Source organism: Mesoplodon bidens (assembly GCF_964165515.1).
Source record: "Mesoplodon bidens genome assembly, chromosome: 6".
Classification (NCBI taxonomy): Eukaryota; Metazoa; Chordata; class Mammalia; order Artiodactyla; family Ziphiidae; genus Mesoplodon; species Mesoplodon bidens.
Genome location: NC_138162.1, coordinates 26,257,219 through 26,279,069, shown reverse-complemented (window position 1 = coordinate 26,279,069; position 21,851 = coordinate 26,257,219). Strand labels below are relative to the sequence as shown.

Here is a 21,851-nt window from a genome sequence, read left to right as displayed (position 1 = left end):
TTTAACATTAGTCATACTGATTTAAAAACAACCACCTCTTTTCATTTATCTCAATAAGCACTGTTCTTCTAGAAGGAGTAAGACAATTCATTTAAAAGTGGAAGCTTTTCTTAAGTGCACATGATGTGATTGGATATATATGTACTTTACAGGGTCATTGTGAGTCTCAGGTGAGGTTAATTATTGTGGGTCCACTCTCTTCTTATTCTTGACCCACGTCACTGAGGTTGGGCAGGGTCACAGGAGTGGGAAAATCAGTCTTTTCTTCTTGGGCCAGAATAAAGGAAGGCTTTAGTGGGTGGACAAGCTTTTGGAAGGGGCCCATGGAAGGTGAGAAACCAGGACAGTTGGTCTCCAACTACCTCTCCCTGTTCCCAGTGGGAGGGGTCTTAGACAGGTGAGTTTTCTTTCTTGGTGCTCCTGAGCTTGAATGAGGGAAGACTCTGAGGTGTGCTGGACAGATAATAGGGATTTAATTGCGCAGAGTCTGGAATGGGGATTGGGTAACCAAAGGTAAGCAGGGTTAGGGACTGGAAAGAACCCTGCAGCAATTTAATCAGGAGTGGAGGGGGAAGGAGTCTCTGAAAACCTAAGTCCAAGATCTAAAGCCAGAGTAAGAACCAATGGGGTGTCTGGATGTTAGAAGCTAGAAAAAAAATCAGATGAAGACTGTTCCTACAGATTCTGCTAAAAGGGGTTGTTTACTTCACAGGCTAGCTTTGTTATGTCTCTCATAAGACACTTATACTCTATTAGTGAGAATGTAAATTGGTGCAACCTTTATGGAGGCTAATCTGGAAATATATATTAAAAGTCTTAAAAATGTGCATCACCTTTAGTCTAGTAATTATACTTATAGAAATGTATTCTAAGAAAATAACTGTCTTCAGTTGTTTACAAGGATGTGTTTACAAGGGTGTTTATTAAAGTCTTATTTAAAATAGCCAAGAGATATAAAAACATAAATTCCAGAAATAGGAAATTGTTTAAATAGATAAATAATTTTATATTCATATAATGGAATATTAAGTGATTATTTAAATTACAATATAGTTGAATATTGTTAGAAGTGGCTTTAGTTGGAATTAACGGAGTTGTTCTGAAGTCACTGTTAAGTGATAGGGATGAGATCTTTTCTGGTCAGTGTTTCTTTTCTTGTCCAGGATCAGACACTGTTACAGTCCTGTATCATTATGTGTATCTCAGGGTCACTAAGCTGATAACGTGTAATTTCCTTTTTCTTAGGAACTTTTCACTTACACCTTTCCTAGAGTTAGCATAAAGGTGTTATGCATATTGGTATGTGACGCTTTTTCCCCCTTACTGGTTCTGCCACATGGGCTCTGCCCTCTCAACATTGGCATGCCCTCATGTTTGGTTCTCGGACCTGTTTGTTTTCTATCTACACTTACTACCTTGGTAGTCTTTTCTAGTCTATGGCTCCTGATACCATCTATGTGCTGATAACTCCCAAATTTCTAACCTGGACCTCTCGCCTAGACTCAGACTAACATATCCAACTATTTATTTGACATCTCCACTTCGATGGCTAATCAACTCAAATGTCCAAAGCTGAATTCCTAATTACCTCTGCTGCAAACCTGCTCTTTCCACAGTGCTCCCCTTTTAAGCAAACAATAACTCTATTTTTTCAGTTTCAGGGACAAAACTTGGGTGACATCCTTGACTCTCCTCTCTTTCTCAAAACTGTCACCATATGCTGAGACTGCAGCTTCAAAATCTATGCAGAATCTGACTGCCTCTTCCCACCCACACTGCCATTTTCTGGCCCCAGCCACCATCTCCTGGATTGTTCCAGCCTCCTACGTGGTCTCTCTGCTTCCACTCTTGCCCTCTATAATCTATTCTCAACAAGATGATGTTCCAGAAACTCCAGTCATGTCATGTCCCTCTTCTCTGCTCAACACTCACCAATGGTTACCACCTCCTGCAGAGAAAAGTTCAAGATGTTCCATGATCCACAAGGCCCCATGTGATCTTGCCTCTGGCTACCTTTTCTGACCTCATCTTCTATTACTTTTCTCCTCACCCTGTTCCACCCACATTGGCCTCCATTCTGATCCTAGAACATGCCCGCCCAAGTACTTTCCCGCCTCAGGGCCACTGCCTGAAATGCTCTTCGCTTACTGCCCTTATGGTTCACTCCCTTCCTACTTCAGTCTTTGTTCTAAAGCCAGCTTTTGTGTCAAGGACTTTCCCGACCATGCTATTTAAAATCATAGTCCCCTTCCTCCTTCATGTCACTACCTATCCTCCTTCCTTGCTTTTTTTGATAGTAGCTATCACCATCTAACATATTTAATTACTTTTTATTGTCCATTTCCTCCAAAAAGAATAAAAGCTCCACAGAGATTTTTTTCCTCTTTTGTTCACTGCTTTATCCCAAATGTTGAGAACACTGCCTGGTACATAGTAGATACTCAATAAATATTTGCTGTCAAATGAATCTACAGATGCTGTATCTGAGGAAATACTAAGGTATTACCTTTGGTGCTAAGGTGGTGAATAAAGCTCAGAGTCATTTGGAAACTTTTAAGTGCTCATGGAATGAATGACTGCTGAAATATAAGATGCCCAGAGGTAACAAGGGAAAAGTAAGATGAGACCTCTGTGGCTCAATTAGGATGACAGGTGTTTTTTCACTCTTTGCTGATTACGTTCCTGTCTTGACTTGGGATGTAATTTGTTATGATGATGGAGGGAAGGGTGCTGAAACTGGCAGTGGATTGTGAAATATTATATGGGAGATGGTTCAAAATATGCCTTTTAGAGCTAGGTGGGAGACACTCATGAGGAAGACATTATCTCATTACTTAAATCTCCTAAGACTATGTGTATCCTGCCAGTTTCTCGCTTATTTACATTACTCATTACTTCAAGGCTGTTATAGGGGCTGTCTATAGGGGGTTTCTGATTCTGGCAGAATATATAAATTGACAGCAGAATATATTCACCATACACTGAATTTTAAAAGAAGATTATAAAATACTATAAAGATAGTTATCTTGTCTAGTTAGAAAAAAATCTGCTTTTTATTATTTATCTATCTAAAGATATATGTGCCAAGAAAATGTAATGGAAGAATATATACCATGGCCCTAACCGTGAGTATCTCTGGATGTTAGGACTATATTTTTATTTCTTTTCCTTTTGCTTACCTGTATCTCTATTTTCTAATTTCCTACTGTGAATATATTATGCTTTTATAATAAAAATAAATTGTTAACATGGTTATGGAGTTATTAAGCTGTCTGAAGGTATGGGTAACTTGTGAGCAATGACCGTGGAGTCTCAATTTTGGAAATGACTTTTAAGTTATAAAGCGAACCGCTGCAATATACTTGCCAAGCGGTTTTCTACTTGTATGCTTTTGATGGCTGAGAGCGCACTGCCTTCTGAGTCAGCCTATACAACATGCCTGCCTATGACTTCCACACAATGGAGGTTCTACCCTTTGGAGTCATGGATTCTGGATTTTTGCAATAGCCACCTACTTGGTCTTCCTGCTTCCGCTCTTGCCTCTTTGTAATCTATTCTCAGCAAATTGATCCCCCCCAAACCCAAGTCATATTATGTCACTCTTCTGCTCAAAACCCACTTGCCAGCTCCTTCAGAGAAAAGTCAAGTACTTTCCATGACTTACCAGGCCCTACATCATCTAATCCTTCTCCTATATGAAAACGAGCTGCCTTAATAATTGCTTATGTTTTTGACACCCATCACTTTTCTGGGCATTTCACTTGGATATTATTCTCCTTTTAGTTTTCTTTTATAGTGTTTGTTTTTTGAGGTGAACACAGTATTCCTGGGATTACTGAACATCACAGAGCAGAGGATAATGATTTCTTCCTTGTTCTGGATATTTTACCTCTTTTAATTCAGCCCAAATTTTTTTTATTAGTTTCTGCTTTATAACAAAGTGAATCAGTCATACATATACATCTGTTCCCCCATCCCTTCCCTCTTGCGTCTCCCTCCCTCCCACCCTCCCTATCCCACCCCTCCAGGCAGTCACAAAGCACTGAGCTGATCTCCCTGTGCTATGCGAATTCAGCCTAAATTTGAATTATCCTGTTTTGATGACTTGTCAAGAGTACAAAGAAAGAAAGATTGTGTTCTAGTTTCTCATTTATACATGGTTCATGGCTAGAGAATTTTCTAGATCTATCGCTCTCTGTCTCACACACACACACACACAAACACACACACACACCCCTGTATATAGTACTGGAAGGGGAAGAAGGGGAGAAAGAGAGCATAAGGAGGATTTGATAATAGGGATTGAAACTTTGGAAAAAACAAAAGCTGTCTTGGTGCTAGAAGTATCACTGATACAATTAAATGTATTCTAGTTCTTTGAATTTTTTATAGCCGTAATCTATCTTTAATGAGATTAAATTGTCTTCTGTGGAAGGAACACTGTGGTAGGCATTGTTGGTGAAGATGAAAATTAAAAAATATGAGAGGAATTAAAGAACTTTTCCCCCAGAAAACACTTTGTCTAGTGAGGGGTAGCATAAATGCTTGAAACAGATATTATAAAACATCCTGAGAACAGACACAATGTACCATAAAATTAACCATAGACATAGGGCTTCAGAGGATTAGTAAATTAAGGGGTGATGAGAGGGCACTGGTGTTCATGTTCCACTCAGTAAATAGTTTTTGAATACCTCCTCTGCAAATGACTATGCTGAGTTCTACGGAAATATATAAAAAAGAATAAAACATTGACCTTACCCTTGGTGTCTGTGGTTCAGTGGAATGCAAGATTAAACAGATATAGGAGTTTTTAAAGGCTTGGGCAAATGTTCACAATAACTTTAAATAAATGGCACACAAAATTGCATATTCAGTATGATTTCAACTGTATAAAAAGTTCCAAGAAGATTAGAAGAAAATATGCTGAAATGTTAAAATTAAAAAATAAATCACATCAGGGTGGAATTATGGTGATTTCCCAGTCCCCACCCCACCCAACTTCTTTATACTTTTATGTACTTAGCAATTTTCTGTTGTAAAATGTGTCCTTATGTTTTGCAATCATTAAAAAGTTAATTCCACCCAATTTACTGGCATTTTTGTTTTGTACTTATTGATTGTCATAGCTTTTGACCAACTGTTCTTTTTTAACAAATACTAGATTTGTGCTTTTCTAATTCTTTCACATCTTGTGTTTCTCTTTCTGCCCCCCTAGCTCCCAACTTTGTGTTTCTAAGACTCCATCCTTAGCCCTTACCTCTCTCTGGGACTACTCTGTACACAGGCTAAGGGGTCTCTCTCTCTGGGACTACTCTGTACCATCTGTGACCTTGGCAGTACGTACAATTCCTGAATCATGACACTGGACTCCTGACCTCTCTAAGGGGTATCAGGAGCCAGAGTGCTCCTCCGTCTCACACATGTGCTCTGGCCCTTCCACAACAGATCACTTCAAAGATAATGTGAGGCAGTGGGGCAAAGAGATGGAACTGGGTCTTAACTGATCTGAGTGTTTCTTCATTTGTAAAATTGTAGTGAGGGTTATTATGCAGCTTCAAAAAGTTAAAACATGTGATGCGCCCAGCATGGTGCCCACATGCAACAGCTGCTCTAGGAAAGTTCTTTCACATCTTTTCCCCCTTCCTCCATTTCTACCATCTGCCTAAAGACAAGAATGACGATCTTCAGGGCATACTGTCTGCAATTCTTATTATATACATCTATTAAAGATCCAGTTAATCTGTTTTGGTTGCCATCAAAGCAAAGGATTGCCATCAAAATGTCTATTTATGCAAACAAAATGGAGTACTTTATTGATCCGCCAATTAGTAGTGTTCTACTGTTTTGGTCTAGTCTCAGCTTTTGGGAGTTTCTTCTGCAGTTAGCAGAATGTCAGTGAATAAATAAAATAAGTGTATTTATGTGTGGGATTTATGTATTAATTTATGTATTTATGTATTAATGTGTGGGATTAAAACAGTAACAAAAGGGATTATTGAAATTACTTAGTCTCATTTTTTTTTAACATCCTTATTGGAGTATAATTGCTTTACCATGGTGTGTTAGTTTCTGCTGTATAACAAAGTGAATCAGCTATACATATACATATATCCCCATATCCCCTCCCTCTTGTGTCTCCCTCCCACCCTCCCTATCCCACCCCTCTAGGTGGACACAAAGCACCGAGCTGATCTCCCTGTGCTGTGTGGCTGCTTCTCACTAGCTATCTATTTTACATTTGGTAGTGTATATATGTGCATGCCACTCTCTTACTTCATCCCAGCTTACCCTTCACCCTCCCCGTGTCCTCAGGTCCATTCTCTATGTCTGCGTCTTTATTCCTGTCCTGCCCCTAGGTTCTTCAGACCCATTTATTTCTCTTTTTTAGATTCCATATATATATGTTAGCATACGGTATTTGTTTTTCTCTTTCTGACTTACTTCACTCTGTATGACAGTCTCTAGGTCCATCCACCTCACTACAAATAACTCAATTTTGTTTCTTTTTATGGCTGAGTAATATTCCATTGTATATATGTGCCACATCTTCTTTATCCATTCATCTGTTGATGGACACTTAGGTTGCTTCCACGTCCTGGCTACTGTAAATAGAGCTGCCATGAGCACTGCCATGAGTGGTACATGACTCTTTTTGAATTATGGCAGGGTATATGCCCAGTAGTGGGATTGCTGGGTTTTATGGTAGTTCTATTTTTAGTTTTTAAAAAATTTTATTTATTTATTTATTTATTTATTTTTGCGGTACATGGGCCTCTCACCGCCGTGACCTCTCCCATTGCAGAGCACAGGCTCCGGACACGCAGGCTCAGCAACCATGGCTCACGGGCCCAGCCGCTCCGTGGCACGTGGGATCTTCCTGGACCGGGGCATGAACCCACGTCCCCTGCATCGGCAGACAGACTCTCAACCACTGCGCCACCAGGGAAGCCCTATTTTTAGTTTTTTAAGGAACCTCCGTACTGTTCTCCACAGTGGCTGTATCAATTTACATTCCCACCAACAGTGCAAGAGGGTTCCCTTTTCTCCATACCCTCTCCAGCATTTATTGTTTGTAGATTTTTTGATGATGGTCATTCTGACTTAGTCTCATTTTAATTGTTTTCTTAGCGCCTGTTTTACCTGTTTTTCTCTATCATTTATGAAGTCTGAGGATAGTAAAGTTCTGGGAAACTGCCCCAACAATATCCACTAGAGTGTTGAAAATAATTATGATTTACCTTGCCAGAGGAGACTTTTCTTTTCCCCACCCTTAGGTCCCTTGGCATTAAAGTGAGAGGCGGTGTGGTATAGTGGGGGGTGTTTTGGACTTGAAGTCAGAGTAGCTAGATTTGCATTCAGGCTGCAAAGAGTGGGAAATAATTCCTGCTTCACAGAGCCATTGTGAGAGTTAAATGTTTACATCTATGAAATCTTTTTTTTTAAACACTAGGAATAAGAAATAATAATAATATTTAATAATAAATAATAATAATGAGTCATTATTATTTCTTAGGCTGCTACACAGATCATCCAGAAATGCCTGTCTCTAGCCTTCCTGATGTAGTTAAATATTTTTTCCCCGCCATGCTTGCCCTGTAAGCAATAGCAACAAAAGAAAAAGAGATAATTATCTTTAAAAAAAATTAGCAGCCAAAGAGCCTCAGCTACCATATCTTTTGTCATGTATGACTTAGCGTGGATGCTCAAGAAATGTTTATTAAATGAGTAATGAATGAAACAGATTTATCCCTCTCTTGTAATAAGAATTAAGTCATGGTGACTTTTTAACACAGAGACAACCAAAATTCACTAAAGCTGTGATCAACTAGGACAAGAGCTCTTTGAATACTGCATACAATATATGCCATTAGATTGCAGCTTGGCTTCTAACTAATCTGTATTTTTTAACTAATGAGCTTTAACATTTGTTGAGTACTTTGTAGTTCTTGATGCACTTTCATTTCAATATCTCCTTTAACATTATAGTGTTGTCTTATTCGTGTATTAGAGATGAGAAAATACAATTTAAAGAAATTAAATAACTTGTTGAAGGTAATGTGGAAGGTAAGAAGAAGAATCTGGCTGTGAACATAGGTCCTTTGGGTCCAAGCCCAGGGCACTGTGACCTAGGACTTCTTTTGCCATGGCTGCTACTAATATGGTACTGGAGTGTTTTGCCTCTGAGTTTCCCCAGGGCCTGGGATGAGACACTGGGAGGCAATTTGGTTCTGGAGGTGTGGAGGGGGAAGCTGGCTGTTCTACAATTGCTTGCTGAGCCATCTGTTCTCTCTTCCTCTTCAGAAATGATGCAGTTGTTACTGTGGGCTGCTTTTGCTGAATACTTGGATTATGTCATTTTCCCTGTGTGTCACATGTGGGGCATTTGGTGACATGCAACTCAACCTACATTGGTTTCCCTACATAATGTGATAGGTACGCACATTTGCTTTCATTTCAGTGTCTGAGCAATTTTAATGCCATTTTGACAAGAGTCACATGTCTGTGCAACAATAGAAGCCTTCACATTTCCAACTTCCCTTTTTATATGATACTCACAGAAATTAGAGGAAAAAAATCAAATGCACACATACATGCAACAAAAACAAATTAAAGAAACCTATCGATTAGGTAGAACACTGGTCCACCATGTATCATTAGCAATAATTGTGTGTGTGGTGCTGTCTGTTGTTTTATAGCTTAGTATCGAAACCTACTGATGTTTAGTAGTAATTATTAACAATGGTCCTGGAACAATTTGTAAGTGAACCAGTGGATGAATGGCTTATGTGTGTGGGGGAGAATTAATTTTTATCACTGTAGGAATATTTGGTAAGATGATTAGAAATCAACAGACTTTGGTTATCACTGTTGCTAATTTGCTTTATGAACTTAAGGGAAGTGATTTCACCTCTCTAGGCCTCAGTTGTCCCATCTATAAGATAATGATTGCAAAACATTTCTGATAGTTTTAACTCTGTGGCTCTATTATCAATCAATTTTGTGATATACAGGAATTAGGGATGGCATGCATGGGGCATGTTTTCAGGGAATAGAGAAATGTCTCCAAACATTCTATTTTTTCCTTTGTGATTAGAAGAAGAGTTACAAAAGTGTTGTCAGGTTGTGAAGATATCTCCAAGCATAGAGTATGGAATTTATTGTTTATATATAAAGCCTACATGAGGCAACATTTTGGCAACAAAAGATTGGAAAGATTCTACTTCTGAGAATGTATTTAATGCCCTCCTGGTTTATTAGGGTATTCAGAATCCCTGAATATTACCTGACCTTCATTACCTGACCTCAAGGAAGAAACTGTGTGGGGAGAGGGGTGAAAGGTGAGGGATATATGGGAACTCTCTGTACTTTATGTGCAATTTTTCTGTAAACCTAAAACTGCTCTTTAAAAAAGTCTATTAAAAAACTGATGGAGATTTATCAAAAGGACAGAGGTACCAGCTTGAAGGGACTCCCATTCTGGGACAATTAGAGCATCAAAATAATGACTTTGATTGATTATAATCCCTTGAATAAAATAGAAATCCATGAGTCCATACTGATTAGGTAAATGAATAATTAAATGAGCAGGTGGAGATTGAAAAGCTCTCCCTTATATGCCAAGTAATAAATTTAGAAAGAATTATGTAATTAAAAGATCACCATTTGGCAATTATCCAAAAAAAAATGGGAGGTGGAAACTCATGTGCACTACTGGTTGGAATTTACCTTTGTCAGCCATTCCACAAAGCAATGTAAGTGTTTATTGTACATATGTACTATGGCCCAGCAATCCCACTCCTGGATAAATTCCTACAAAGATAAAAAAGGGTTGATGTAAAAGGATGTAGTAAACAATTGAAGATAAAGTTGACTTTCTTCCTGCAGAAGATGGATAAATAAGTTGAAGGTAAACTTGACTTTCTTCCTGCAGAGGATGGATAGGTATCATGGAATACTATGTGGTAAAAAAATCAATAAACTTAAACATATACAGCATAGAAATAGATTTTACACACACACAGACAATACATAGTGTTGAGTGAGAAGCTTCCAAACTGTTTTCCAAAGTGGTTTTGCCATTTTACATTCCAATCAGCAGGATGTATGAGCTCCAGTTCCTCCACATCGTTACTCACAGTTGATATGGTCATTTTATTTAATTTTAGCCTTTCTAATAGGTAAGGAATGGTATCTCATTGTGGTTTTCATTAGCATTTCTCTAATAACTGATTATGTTGAGGATTTTTTGTGTGTGCTTAATTTTCCTTCTATATATCTTTTTAAATTGTTCAGATCTTTTGTGCACTTTAAATTGGGTTATTTTCTTATTGAATTCTGAATGTTCTTTATATATTTTAGATTTAAGTCCTTGATCATATATTGCATTTGTATAAATACTTGTATTTATATATCCTATGTATACTTGTATTTATGTGTTTGTATTCCTATATACTTGTATGTCCTAAATACAAGTACTTTGCAAATATGTTTTTGTAGTCTGTGATTTGTCTTTTCACTGTCTTAACAATGTCTTTCAAAGAGCAGAAGTTTTCAATTTTGATGAAGTCTAAGTTATCATTATTTTCTTTTATGGATTGTGCTTTTGTTTTCCTATATAAGAAATTTTTACATAACTCAAGATCACAAAGATTTTCTCCTATCTTTTCTTCTCCAAGTTTTATAGTTTTGGGTTTTACATTTATGTCTATGATCCATTTTGGGTTAATTTTTGTATATGGTGCAAAATATGGATCAAAGATTATTTTAAAAATATATAATCTAACTTTTGTAGCACCATTGGTTGAAAATGATTTTTTTCTCCAGTGAATTACCTTTGCATCTGTTAAAAAATTAGTTGTCCATATTCATGTTGGTCCATTTCTGGACTCTTTATTCTATTCCATTGATCTACTTTTCTATCTTTTCATCAATAAACACCATTTTGATTGCTGTGGCTTTGTAATAAGTCTTTAAATTAGGGAATGTTAAATCCTCAAATTTTCTTTCTCTTTTTAAAATTTGTTTTGGCTATTCTAGGTCCTTTGCATTTTTATATGAACTTTAGAATTGGTTTTGTCAATAACTAGAAAAAAGCACACTGGAATTTTCATTGGGAGTATGTGAAGTCTACAGATCAATTTAGGAAGAGTTGATCTTAACAATATTGAGTCTTCCAATTTATGGACAAGGTATACCTCTTCATTTATTTAAATTTTCCTTAATTTCTCTCAACAATATTTTTTATAATTATTGCTCATATTTTTTTTCAGATTTAACTGTAAGTAAGAAATCCTTTTTTTGACATAGTAAAACCATCAATATATTTTTTCAATCTTATGGTTGTACATTTTGGATCTTATTTAAGAAAGCATTTCATATCTCTAGGCCACAAAGATACTCTCATATTTTATTCTGTTAGCTTTATAACTTTATATTTTGTAGGAAGGTCTTTAATTCATTTTGAGTTCACTTTTGCATATGGTGTAAGGCAGGGGGTCCAACTTTATTTTTATTGATATAGTGAGCCAGTCTTTCCAATGTCATCTAGACAACTATTTTCCCCTTGTTTTGAAATGCACCTTTATCATATATCAAGTTTCCATACAAACATAAATTTCTGAGCTCTCCGTTTGATTCCATTGACCTAATTGACCTTCACCAGTACCATATTGTTTTAATTCCATTATCTTTTTAGAATGTCATAATATCTGGTTAGAGGGACTCACTCCCTCTTTTCTCCTTTTCTTCAAAAATTTGTAAGCTATTTGGGGACTTTTATAACCCCTTATAGAGTTTGGATTATTTGTTTAAATGTTTTTAAAATGCTGATGTTTTCTTTGTGACTGCATTGACTTTGCAGATTAAGTGGGAAGAATTGACTAAGTTAATCATCTCTCCATGAATCTGATATATCATTCCATTTATTGAAATCTTTGATGTTTTTATTGGAGTTTTCCTTTGTTCTTTGTTAGGTTGACTGCTAGATACCTTTTAGCTCTTTTGTTGCAACTATGTTGTATTATTGTCTAACACATAGTTGGTATTTGAATGCTATTGATTTTTATAGGGGTCTTGTTTCTGACAACCTTGCTGAATTCTCCATTTAGTTATATTTATCTATTTCATTCCACTGTGGTCAGAGAACATACTTTGTATTATTTCAATCCTTTTGCATTTGTTGAGATTTTTTTTTGTAGCCTCATGTATGGTCTATCCTGGAGAATGTTTAATTTGTGCTTGAGAAGAATATATATCCTGCTGTCATTGGGTGGAGTATTCTGTTGATGTCTTTTAGGTGTAGTTGGTTGATAGAGTTGTTCAAGTCTTCTCTTTCCTTTTCGGTCTTTTATCTAGTTGTTGTATCCGTTATTAAAACTGAAATACAGAATTCTCCAACTAATACTGTTGAATTGTCTATTTCTTCCTTTACCTTTGTCAGTTATTGCTTCATGTATTCATTGTTAGGTTCATTTGTATTTATAATTGTTATGTCTTTCTGATGAATCAACCCCTTTCCCATTAAAAAATTTTTTTCTCTGTCTCTATTAACTATTTTTGACTTAAAGTCTAGTAGCTGTTGTTTTTGTTTTTCTTTCTGATACTAGTATAGCCACTCCAGGTCTACTTTGTTTACATGGCATGTTGCTTTCTATCCTTGTCTCTTCAACCTATTTGTCTTTGAATCTTTGCATGTATCTTGTAGAGAACATATATAGTAGGCTCATGTTTTTGTTTTTAACCATTTTGCCGATCCCAGCTTTTTAATTGGAGTGTTTAATCTATATATAGTTACTGTAATTACTCACACAGTAGGATTTGTGTCTGCCATTTTATGTTGCTATTTGTTTTCTACATGGTTTAAGTCTTTTTCTCCCTCTGTTGTTCTACTACTGCTTTCTTTTGTGTTAAATAAATATTTTTAAGTGTACCATTTTAATTCCTTTGTCATTTCTTTTACTGAATATTTTTTATTAGTTCCTTACTGGTTGCCCTGGGGATAAACATGTTATAACAATCCACGTTGGATTAATACCCACTTAATTTCAATTGTATAAAAAATTTTTTTCTCCCATACAGCTTTATTCCTCACCCCCACCTCCTATGTGCTATTATGATCATACAAACTACATCTTTATACACTATAAGCCTAGCAACACAGTTTTTAAATTACTGCTTTGTGCAGTTGTCTTTTACTTTTATTTTTTTATACAGCAGGTTCTTATTAGTCATCAATTTTATACACATCAATGTATACATGTCAATCCAAATCGCCCAATTCATCACACCACCCCCCCCACCCCCCCCACTGCTGTCCCCTCTTGGTGTCCATACGTTTGTTCTCTACATATGTGTCTCAATTTCTGCCCTGCAAACTGGTTCATCTGTATGATTTTTCTAGGTTCCACATATATGCGTTAATATACAATATTTATTTTTCTCTTTCTGACTTACTTCACTCTGTATGGCAGTCTCTAGGTCCAACCACGTCTCTACAAATGACCCAATTTCGTTCCTTTTCATGGCTGAGTAATATTCCATTGTATATATGTACCACATCTTCTTTATCCATTCATCTGTCAATGGACACTTAGGTTGCTTCTATGACCTGGCTATTGTAAATAGTGCTGCAATGAACATTGGGGTGCATGTGTCTTTTTTTAATATACATTTTAAAGTAATAACTAGAATTATGACTTATAACATCATACCAGAACATATAAGATTTTTAGAAATTTCATGTAATGTCTGAAACATTTATATTAACATACTTCCATACAAATAACCCAAAGAAAGTTTAGTATTAGTAGTTTTTTTTGTTTTTTTGTTTTTTTATACTGCAGGTTCTTATCAGTCATCAATTTTATGCACATCAGTGTATACATGTCAATCCCAATCGCCCAATTCAGCACACCACCATCCCCACCACACCGCAGTTTTCACACCAGTTCCACATACATGCGTTAATATACGATATTTGTTTTTCTCTTTCTGACTTACTTCACTCTGTATGACAGACTCTAGGTCCATCCATGTCTCAACAAATGACTCAATTTTGTTCATTTTTATGGCTGAGTAATATTCCATTGTATATATGTACCACATCTTCTTTATCCATTCGTCTGTCAATGGCATTTAGGTTGCTTCCATGACCTGGCTATTGTAAATAGTGCTGCAATGAACATTGGGGTGCATGTGTGTTTTTCAATTATGGTTTTCTCTGGGTATATGCCCAGTAGTGGGATTGCTGAATCATATGGTAATTCTATTTTTAGTTTTTTAAGGAACCTCCATACTGTTCTCCATAGTGGCTGTATCAATTTACATTCCCACCAACAGAGCAAGAAGGTTCCCTTTTCTTCACACCCTCTCCAGCATTTGTTGTTTGTAGATTTTCTGATGATGCCCATTCTAACTGGTGTGAGGTGATACCTCACTGTAGGTTTTTTTTTGTGTGTGTGTGGTACGCGGGCCGCTCACTGCTGTGGCCTCTCCTGTTGTGGGTCACAGGCTCCGGACACGCAGGCTTGGCGGCCATGGCTCACAGGCCCAGCCGCTCCACAGCATGTGGGATCTGCCCGGACCGGGGCACAAACCCGTGTCCCCTGCAACGGCAGGCGGACTCCCAACCACTGCGCTACCAGGGAAGCCCAATACCTCATTGTAGTTTTGATTTTCATTTCTCTAATAATTAGTGATGTTGAGCAGCTTTTCATGTGCTTCTTGGCCATCTGTATGTCTTTTTTGGAGAAATGTCTATTTAGGTCTTCTGCCCATTTTTGGATTGGGTTGTTTGTTTTTTTAATATTGAGCTGCATGAGCTGTTTATATAATTTGGAGATTAATCCTTTGTCCGTTGATTCTTTTTGCAAATATTTTCTCCCAAAATAAGGTTGTTTTTTCGTCTTGTTTATGGTTTCCTTTGCTGTGCAAAAGCTTTGAAGTTTCATTAGGTCCCATTTGTTTATTTTTGTTTTTATTTCCATTACTCTAGGAGGTGGATCAAAAAAGATCTTGCTGTGATGTATGTCAAAGAGTGTTCTTCCTATGTTTTCCTTTAAGAGTTTGATAGTGTCCAGTCTTACATTTAGGTCTCGAATCCATTTTGAGTTTATTTTTGTGTATGGTGTTAGGGAGTGTTCTAATTTCATTCTTTTACATGTAGCTGTCCAGTTTTCCCAGCACCACTTATTGAAGAGACTGTCTTTTCTCCATTGTATATCCTTGCCTCCTTTGTCATAGATTAGTTGACCATAGGTGCGTGGGTTTATCTCTGGGCTTTCTGTCTTGTTCCATTGATCTATGTTTCTGTTTTTGTGCCAGTACCATATTGTCTTGATTACTGTAGCTTTGTAGTATAGTCTGAAGTCAGGGTGTCTGATTCCTCCAGCTCCGTTTTTTTCCCTCAAGACTACTTTGTCTATTCGGGGTATTTTGTGTCTCCACACAAATTTTTAAGATTTTTTTGTCTAGTTCTGTAAAAAATGCCATTGGTAATTTGATAGGGATTGTGTTGAATCTGTAGATTGCTTTGGGTAGTATAGTCATTTTCACAATATTGATTCTTCCAATCCAAGAGCATGGTATATCTCTCCATCTGTTGGTATCATCTTTAATTTCTTTCATCAGTGTCTTATAGTTTTCTGCCTACAGGTCTTTTGTCTCCCTAGGTAGGTTTATTCCTAGGTATTTTATTCTTTTTGTTGCAGTGGTAAATGGGAGTGTTTCCTTAATTTCTCTTTCCGATTTTTCATCATTAGTATATAGGAATGCAAGAGATTTCTCTGCATTAATTTTGTATCCTGCAACTTTACCAAATTCATCAATTAGCTCTAGTAGTTTTCTACTAGAAACTACTAGTAGAAAACTAGTGGCATCTTTAGGATTATAGGTTCCAAAAATGGTGGCATCTTTAGGATTCTCTATGTATAGTATAATGTCATCTGCAAACAGTGACAGTTTTAGTTCTTCTTTTCCAATTTGGATTCCTTTTATTTCTTTTTCTTCTCTGATTACCATGGCTAGGACTTCCAAAACTATGTTGAATAATAGTGGTGAGAGTGGACATCCTTGTCTTGTTCCTGATCTTAGAGGAAATGCTTTCAGTTTTTCATGATTGAGAATGATGTTTGCTGTGGGTTTGTCATATATGGCCTTTATTATGTTCAGGTAGGTTCCCTCTATGTCCACTTCCTGGAGAGTTTTTATCATAAATGGGTGTTGAATTTTGTCAAAAGCTTTTTCTGCATATATTGAGATGATCATATGGTTTTTACCCTTCAATTTGTTAATATGGTGTAGCACATTGATTGATTTGTGTATATTGAAGAATCCTTGCATCCCTGGGATAAATCCCACTTGATCATGGTGTATGATCCTTTTAATGTGTTGTTGGATTCTGTTTGCTAGTATTTTGTTGAGCATTTTTGCATCTATATTCATCAGTGATGTTGGTCTGAATTTTCTTTTTTTGTAGTATCTTTGTCTGGTTTTGGTATCAGGGTGATGGTGGCCTCATAGAATGAGTTTGGGAGTGTTCCTTCCTCCTCAATTTTTTGGAAGAGTTTGAGAAGGATGGGTGTTAAGCTCTTCTCTAAATTGTGCAGTTGGTCTTTTAACTCAGATTGGAGAAGAAAAGATTTACAAACAATGTACATTTATAGTATCTTTTTATTTACCTCTGTAGGTACTTTTACCTGTGCTTCTTTTTTCTTCTTGTGGATTCAATTTGTGCTCAAGTGTCCTTTAAGTTAAGTCTGAAGGACTGACTCCTTAGTATTTCTCGTAAGGTAGGTCTGCTTGTGACCAATTCTCGGTTATTGTTAATTTGGGAGTGTTTTAATTTCCCCTTCATTTTTTTTTTTTTTTTTCTTTTTGCGGTACGCGGGCCTCTCACTGCTGTGGCCTCTCCCGTTGCGGAGCACAGGCTCTGGACGCGCAGGCCCAGCGGCCATGGCTCACGGGCCCAGCCGCTCCGCGGCATGTGGGATCCTCCCAGACCGGGGCACGAACCCGTATCCCCTGCATCGGCAGGCGGACTCTCAACCACTGCGCCACCAGGGAGGCCCTCCCCTTCATTTTTGAAGAATAGTTTTGCTGGATATAGAATTCTTGACAGTCTTATAGCACTTGAAAATGTCATACCACTGCCTTCTGTCCTCCCTAGTTTCTGATGAGAAATCAGCTGTTAGTTTTATTGAGAATATTTTGAATGTGATAGGTTCTTCTCTCTGCTGTTTTCAAGATATCCTCTTTGTCTTTTCTTTGACAGTTTGATTATAATGTATCTTAGTGTGGATCTCTTTATTCTGCTTGGAGTCCGTTGAGCTCCTTGGATGTGTAAATTATCATTTTTGGCTATTTCTTCAAATATTCTTTCTACTCTTTTCTGTCTCTTCTCTCCTTCTGGGAGTCTCATATGTGTATATTGGTAGGCTTGATGGTATTCCACAGGTCTCTGAAATTCTACTTATTTTTCCTCATTCTTTTTTCATTCAATTCCTCAGGCCAATTTCAATCAGCATAACTTCAAGTTCCCTGATCATTTCTTCTGCTAGCTCAAATATGCTGTTAAGCCCCTTTAGTTAATTTTTCATTTCAGTTATTTTACTTTTCAAAGCCAGAATTTCTATTTGTTTTTTAAAATAATTTCTATTTTTTTATATTCTCTATTTTATGAGACATTTTGTCATACTTTAGTTCTTTAGACATGGCTTCCTTTCGTTCTTTGAACGTATTCATAATAGTTGATGTAAAGTCTTTGTCTAGAAAGACCAACATCCATGCTTCCTCAGGACAGTTTCTATTGACAGTGTGTGTGTGTGTGTGTGTGTATGGACCATACTTTCTTTGCATGTATTATAATTATTTTTGTTAAAACTAGACATTTAAAATAATATAATGTGGCAACTTTGGAAATCAAATCCCTCCTTCCCCAGAGTTTATTGTTGCTGTTTGCTTACTTAGTGACTTTCCTGAACTAATTCTGTGAAGTCTGTATTCTTTGTTGTATGTGGCCACTAAAGTCTCTGCTTAGTTAGCTTAATGATCAAATAATGTTTGGACAGATATTTCCTTAAATGTTTTGCCAATAATTTTCCAAGCCTTTGCTGAGGGATTCAGTTTGGATGTTGGGCACACTTTTAACACAGCCAGACAGTTTACAATTCTGCCTTAGCCTTCACCTCCTGCTTGCACAGAACCTCAAGTTCAGAGGTGATAAATTGCGGACTTCTTAGGTCTTTTCTGGATATGTGCATTGCTCTGTGTGTGCATGTAGCTTTCTGGATTCCAGGAATATGTTGTAGCTTTTCAAAGCCCCTTATGGATATCTTATTTCCCAGATTTTCCTTTTATGTCTTTTTAATTGATTTGTAATTAATGTACAATATTATATTAGTTTCAGATGTACAACATAGTGATTTAATATTTTTATACATTATGAAATGATTACCACAATAAGTCCAGGTACCATCTGTCACCATACAAAGTTGTTACAATACTACTGACTATATTGCCTATGATTATGTTATATCCTCATAACTTATTTATTTTATAGCTGGAAGCTTATACCTCTTAATCCCCTTCTCCTATTTTGTTCATCCCTTCATCCCCCTCCCCTCTGACAACCAGCAATTTGTTGTCTGTATCTATGATTCTGTTTGTTCATTGGTTTTGTTTTTAGGATTCCACATATAAGTGAAATCATACAGTATTTGTTTTTCTCTGTCTGACTTATTCCATTTAGCACTAGAATAATACCCTCCAGGTCCATCCGTGTTGCCACAAATGGAAAGATTTCATTTCATATATATCTCACATCTTTTTTATCCATTTGTCTATCAATAGACACATGTTGCTTTCATATCTGGCTATTATAAATAGTGCTGCAATTAACATAGGGATACATATATCTTTTCAAATTAAAGTTTTTTGTTTTCTTCTGATAAATACCCAGAAGTAGAATTGCTGGATTGTATGGTAGTTCAATTTTTATTTTTGGGAAACCTCCGTATTGTTTTCTATAGTGACTGCACCAATTTACATTTCTACCAACAGTGCACAAGTGTTTCCTATTCTCCACATCCTTGGCAACACTTGCTGTTTCTTGCTTTTTGTTTGTTTGGGTTTTTGTTTTTGTTTTTGTTTTTTTGCGGCACATGGGCCTCTCACTGTTGTGGCCTCTCCGGTTGCGGAGCACAGGCTCCAGATGCGCAGGCTCAGTGGCCATGGCTCACGGGCCCAGCCGCTCCGCGGCATGTGGGATCTTCCTGGACCGGGGCACGAACCTGTGTCCCCTGCATCGGCAGGTGGACTCAACCACTGCGCCACCAGGGAAGCCCTGTTTGGTTGTTTTTGTTAATAGCCATTCTGATATGTGTGAGGTGGTATCTTAGTGTGGTTTTTATTTGTATTTACCTGATGATTAGTGATACTGAGCAACTTTTTCATGTGCCTGTTGGCCATCTGTATGTTTTATTTGGAAAAATGTCTATTCAGGTCCTCTGCTCATTTTTTAATTGGGTTGCTTTTTTTTTGATATTGAGTTGTATGAGTTCTTTATATATGTTACATATCAACCTATTATTGGATATATCATTTGCAAATAGCTTCTTTTATTCAGTAGGTTGCCTTTTCTTTTTCTTGGCAGTTTCCATCACTATGCAAAAGCTTATTAGTCTGATATAGTCCCATTTGTTTGTTTTTACTCTTGTTTCCCTTGGCTGAGGAGACATATCCAGAAATATATTGTTAAGACTAATGTCAAAGAGCTTACTGCCTATGTTTTCTTCTAGGAGTTTTATGGTTTCAGGTCCTACCTTGAAGTCTTAAATCCATTTTGAGTTTATTTTTGTGTATATGGTGGTCTAGAAAGTGTTCTAGTTTCATTCTTTTGCATGTAGCTGACCAGCGAGCAGGGGCTACCCTTCGTTGTGGTGTGCAGGCTTCTCATTGTGGTGGCTTCTCTTTGTTGTGGAGCATGGGCTCTAGGCACGTGGGCTTCAATGGTTGTGACACGTGGGCTCAGTAGTTGTGGTTCACAGGCTCTAGAGCACAGGCTCAGTAGTTTTGGTACACAGGCTTAGTTGCTCCATGGCAGTGGGATCTTCCCAGACCAGGGCTCAAACCCATGTCCCCTGCATTGGCAGGTGGTTTCTTAACCACTGCGCCACCAGGGAAGTCCCTGCAATAGATTTCTGTATATTAATTTTATATTCTACAACTTTGCTGAGTTCATTTATTAGTTCTAATAGTTTTGTGTGTGTGTATACACGCGCGTGTGTGTGTGGTCTTTAGGGTTTTCCATATACAGTCATCTGCAAATAGTGACAGTTTTACATCTTCCTTTCCAATTTAGATGCCCTTTATTTTTTTTCTTGCCTAATTACTGTGGCTAGGACTTCCAATACTATGTTGAATAAAAGTGGTGAAAATGGGCTTCCTTGTCTTGTTCCTGATATTACAGGAAAAGCTTTCATCTTTTCAACGTTGACTATGATGTTAACTGTGGACTTGTCATATATAGCCTTCATTATGCTGAGGTATGTGCCCTCTATACTGACCCTGTTGAGCATTTTTATCAGGTGTATCACATTGATTGATTCGTGGATGTTAAACCATTCTTACATCCCTGGAATGAATCCTGCTTGATCATGGAGTATGATCCTTTTAATGTGTTGTTGAATTAGGTTTGGTAATATTTTGTTAAGGATATTTGCATCTATGTTTATTAGGGATATTGGTCTGCAATTTTTTTTTATGTCTTTCACTGGCTTTGGTATCAGGGTAATGCTGGCTTTGCAAAATAAATTTGGAAATGTTCTTTCCTCTTCAATTTTTTGGAATAATTTGAGAAGGATAGGTATTAACTCTTCTTTAAATGTTTGGTAGAATTCACCTGTGAAGCCATCTAGACCCAACTTCTGCTTTTGGGGAGTTTTAAAATTACTGATTCAATTTTACTAGTAATTGGTCTATTTAGATTTTATATTTCTTCATGATTCAGTCTTGGAAGATTATGTTTCTAGAAATGTATCCATTTCTTCTAAGTTATCTAATTTGTTGGCATGTAATTGTTCATAGTATTTTCCTATGATCTGTTGTATATCTGTGCTGTTGACTGTAATTTCTCCTCTTTCATTTCTGATTTTATTTATTTGGGATCTTTCTCTTTTTTTCTTGATGACTCTGGCTAAAGGTTGTCAATTTTGTTTATCTTTTCAAAGAACCAACTTTCAATTTCAATGATCTTTTCTGTTTTTGTTTTTTGTCTCCATTTCATTTATTTCCACCTGATCTTCATTATTTTCTTCCTTCTCCTAACTTTAGGCTTTGCTTGTTCTTCATTTTCTATTTCCTTTATATGTACATCTAGATTGTTTAATTGAGATCTTTCTTGTTTCTTGAAGTAGGCCTGTATTGCTATACATTTCCCTCTTAGGATGCTCTTGATACGTCCCATAGATTTTGGAAATTTCTATTTCCATTTTCATTTGTCTCAAGGTATTCTTTAATTTCCTCTTTGATTTCTTCAGTGACCCATTAGTTGTTTAGTAGCATGTGGTTTTATCTCCATGTGTTTGTGCTTTTTCAGTTTTCTTCTTATAGTTGATTTCTAAGTTTCATACCATTGTGGTTGGAAAAGATCTTAAATTTATTGAGATTGCATGTTAGGCCACTTGTTTTGTGGCCTAACATGTGATCTATCTGGAGAATGGTCCATGTGCACTTGGAAGGAATGTGTGTTCTGCTGCTTTTGGAAGGAATCTTCTGTATATATCCAGTAAGTCTGTCTGATCCAATGTGTCCTTACTAATTTTCTGTCTGTGATCTATCCATTGATGTACATG

At 36.9% G+C, this 21,851-nt stretch overlaps 1 long non-coding RNA gene across 4 annotated transcripts in view; it reads left to right on the top strand.

Moving 5' to 3' along the window:
- The window catches only part of LOC308619533, a 553,523-nt gene that overhangs the window by 135,737 nt on the left and 395,935 nt on the right, over positions 1 to 21,851 (top strand). The gene's annotated exons all lie outside the window — the stretch shown is intronic.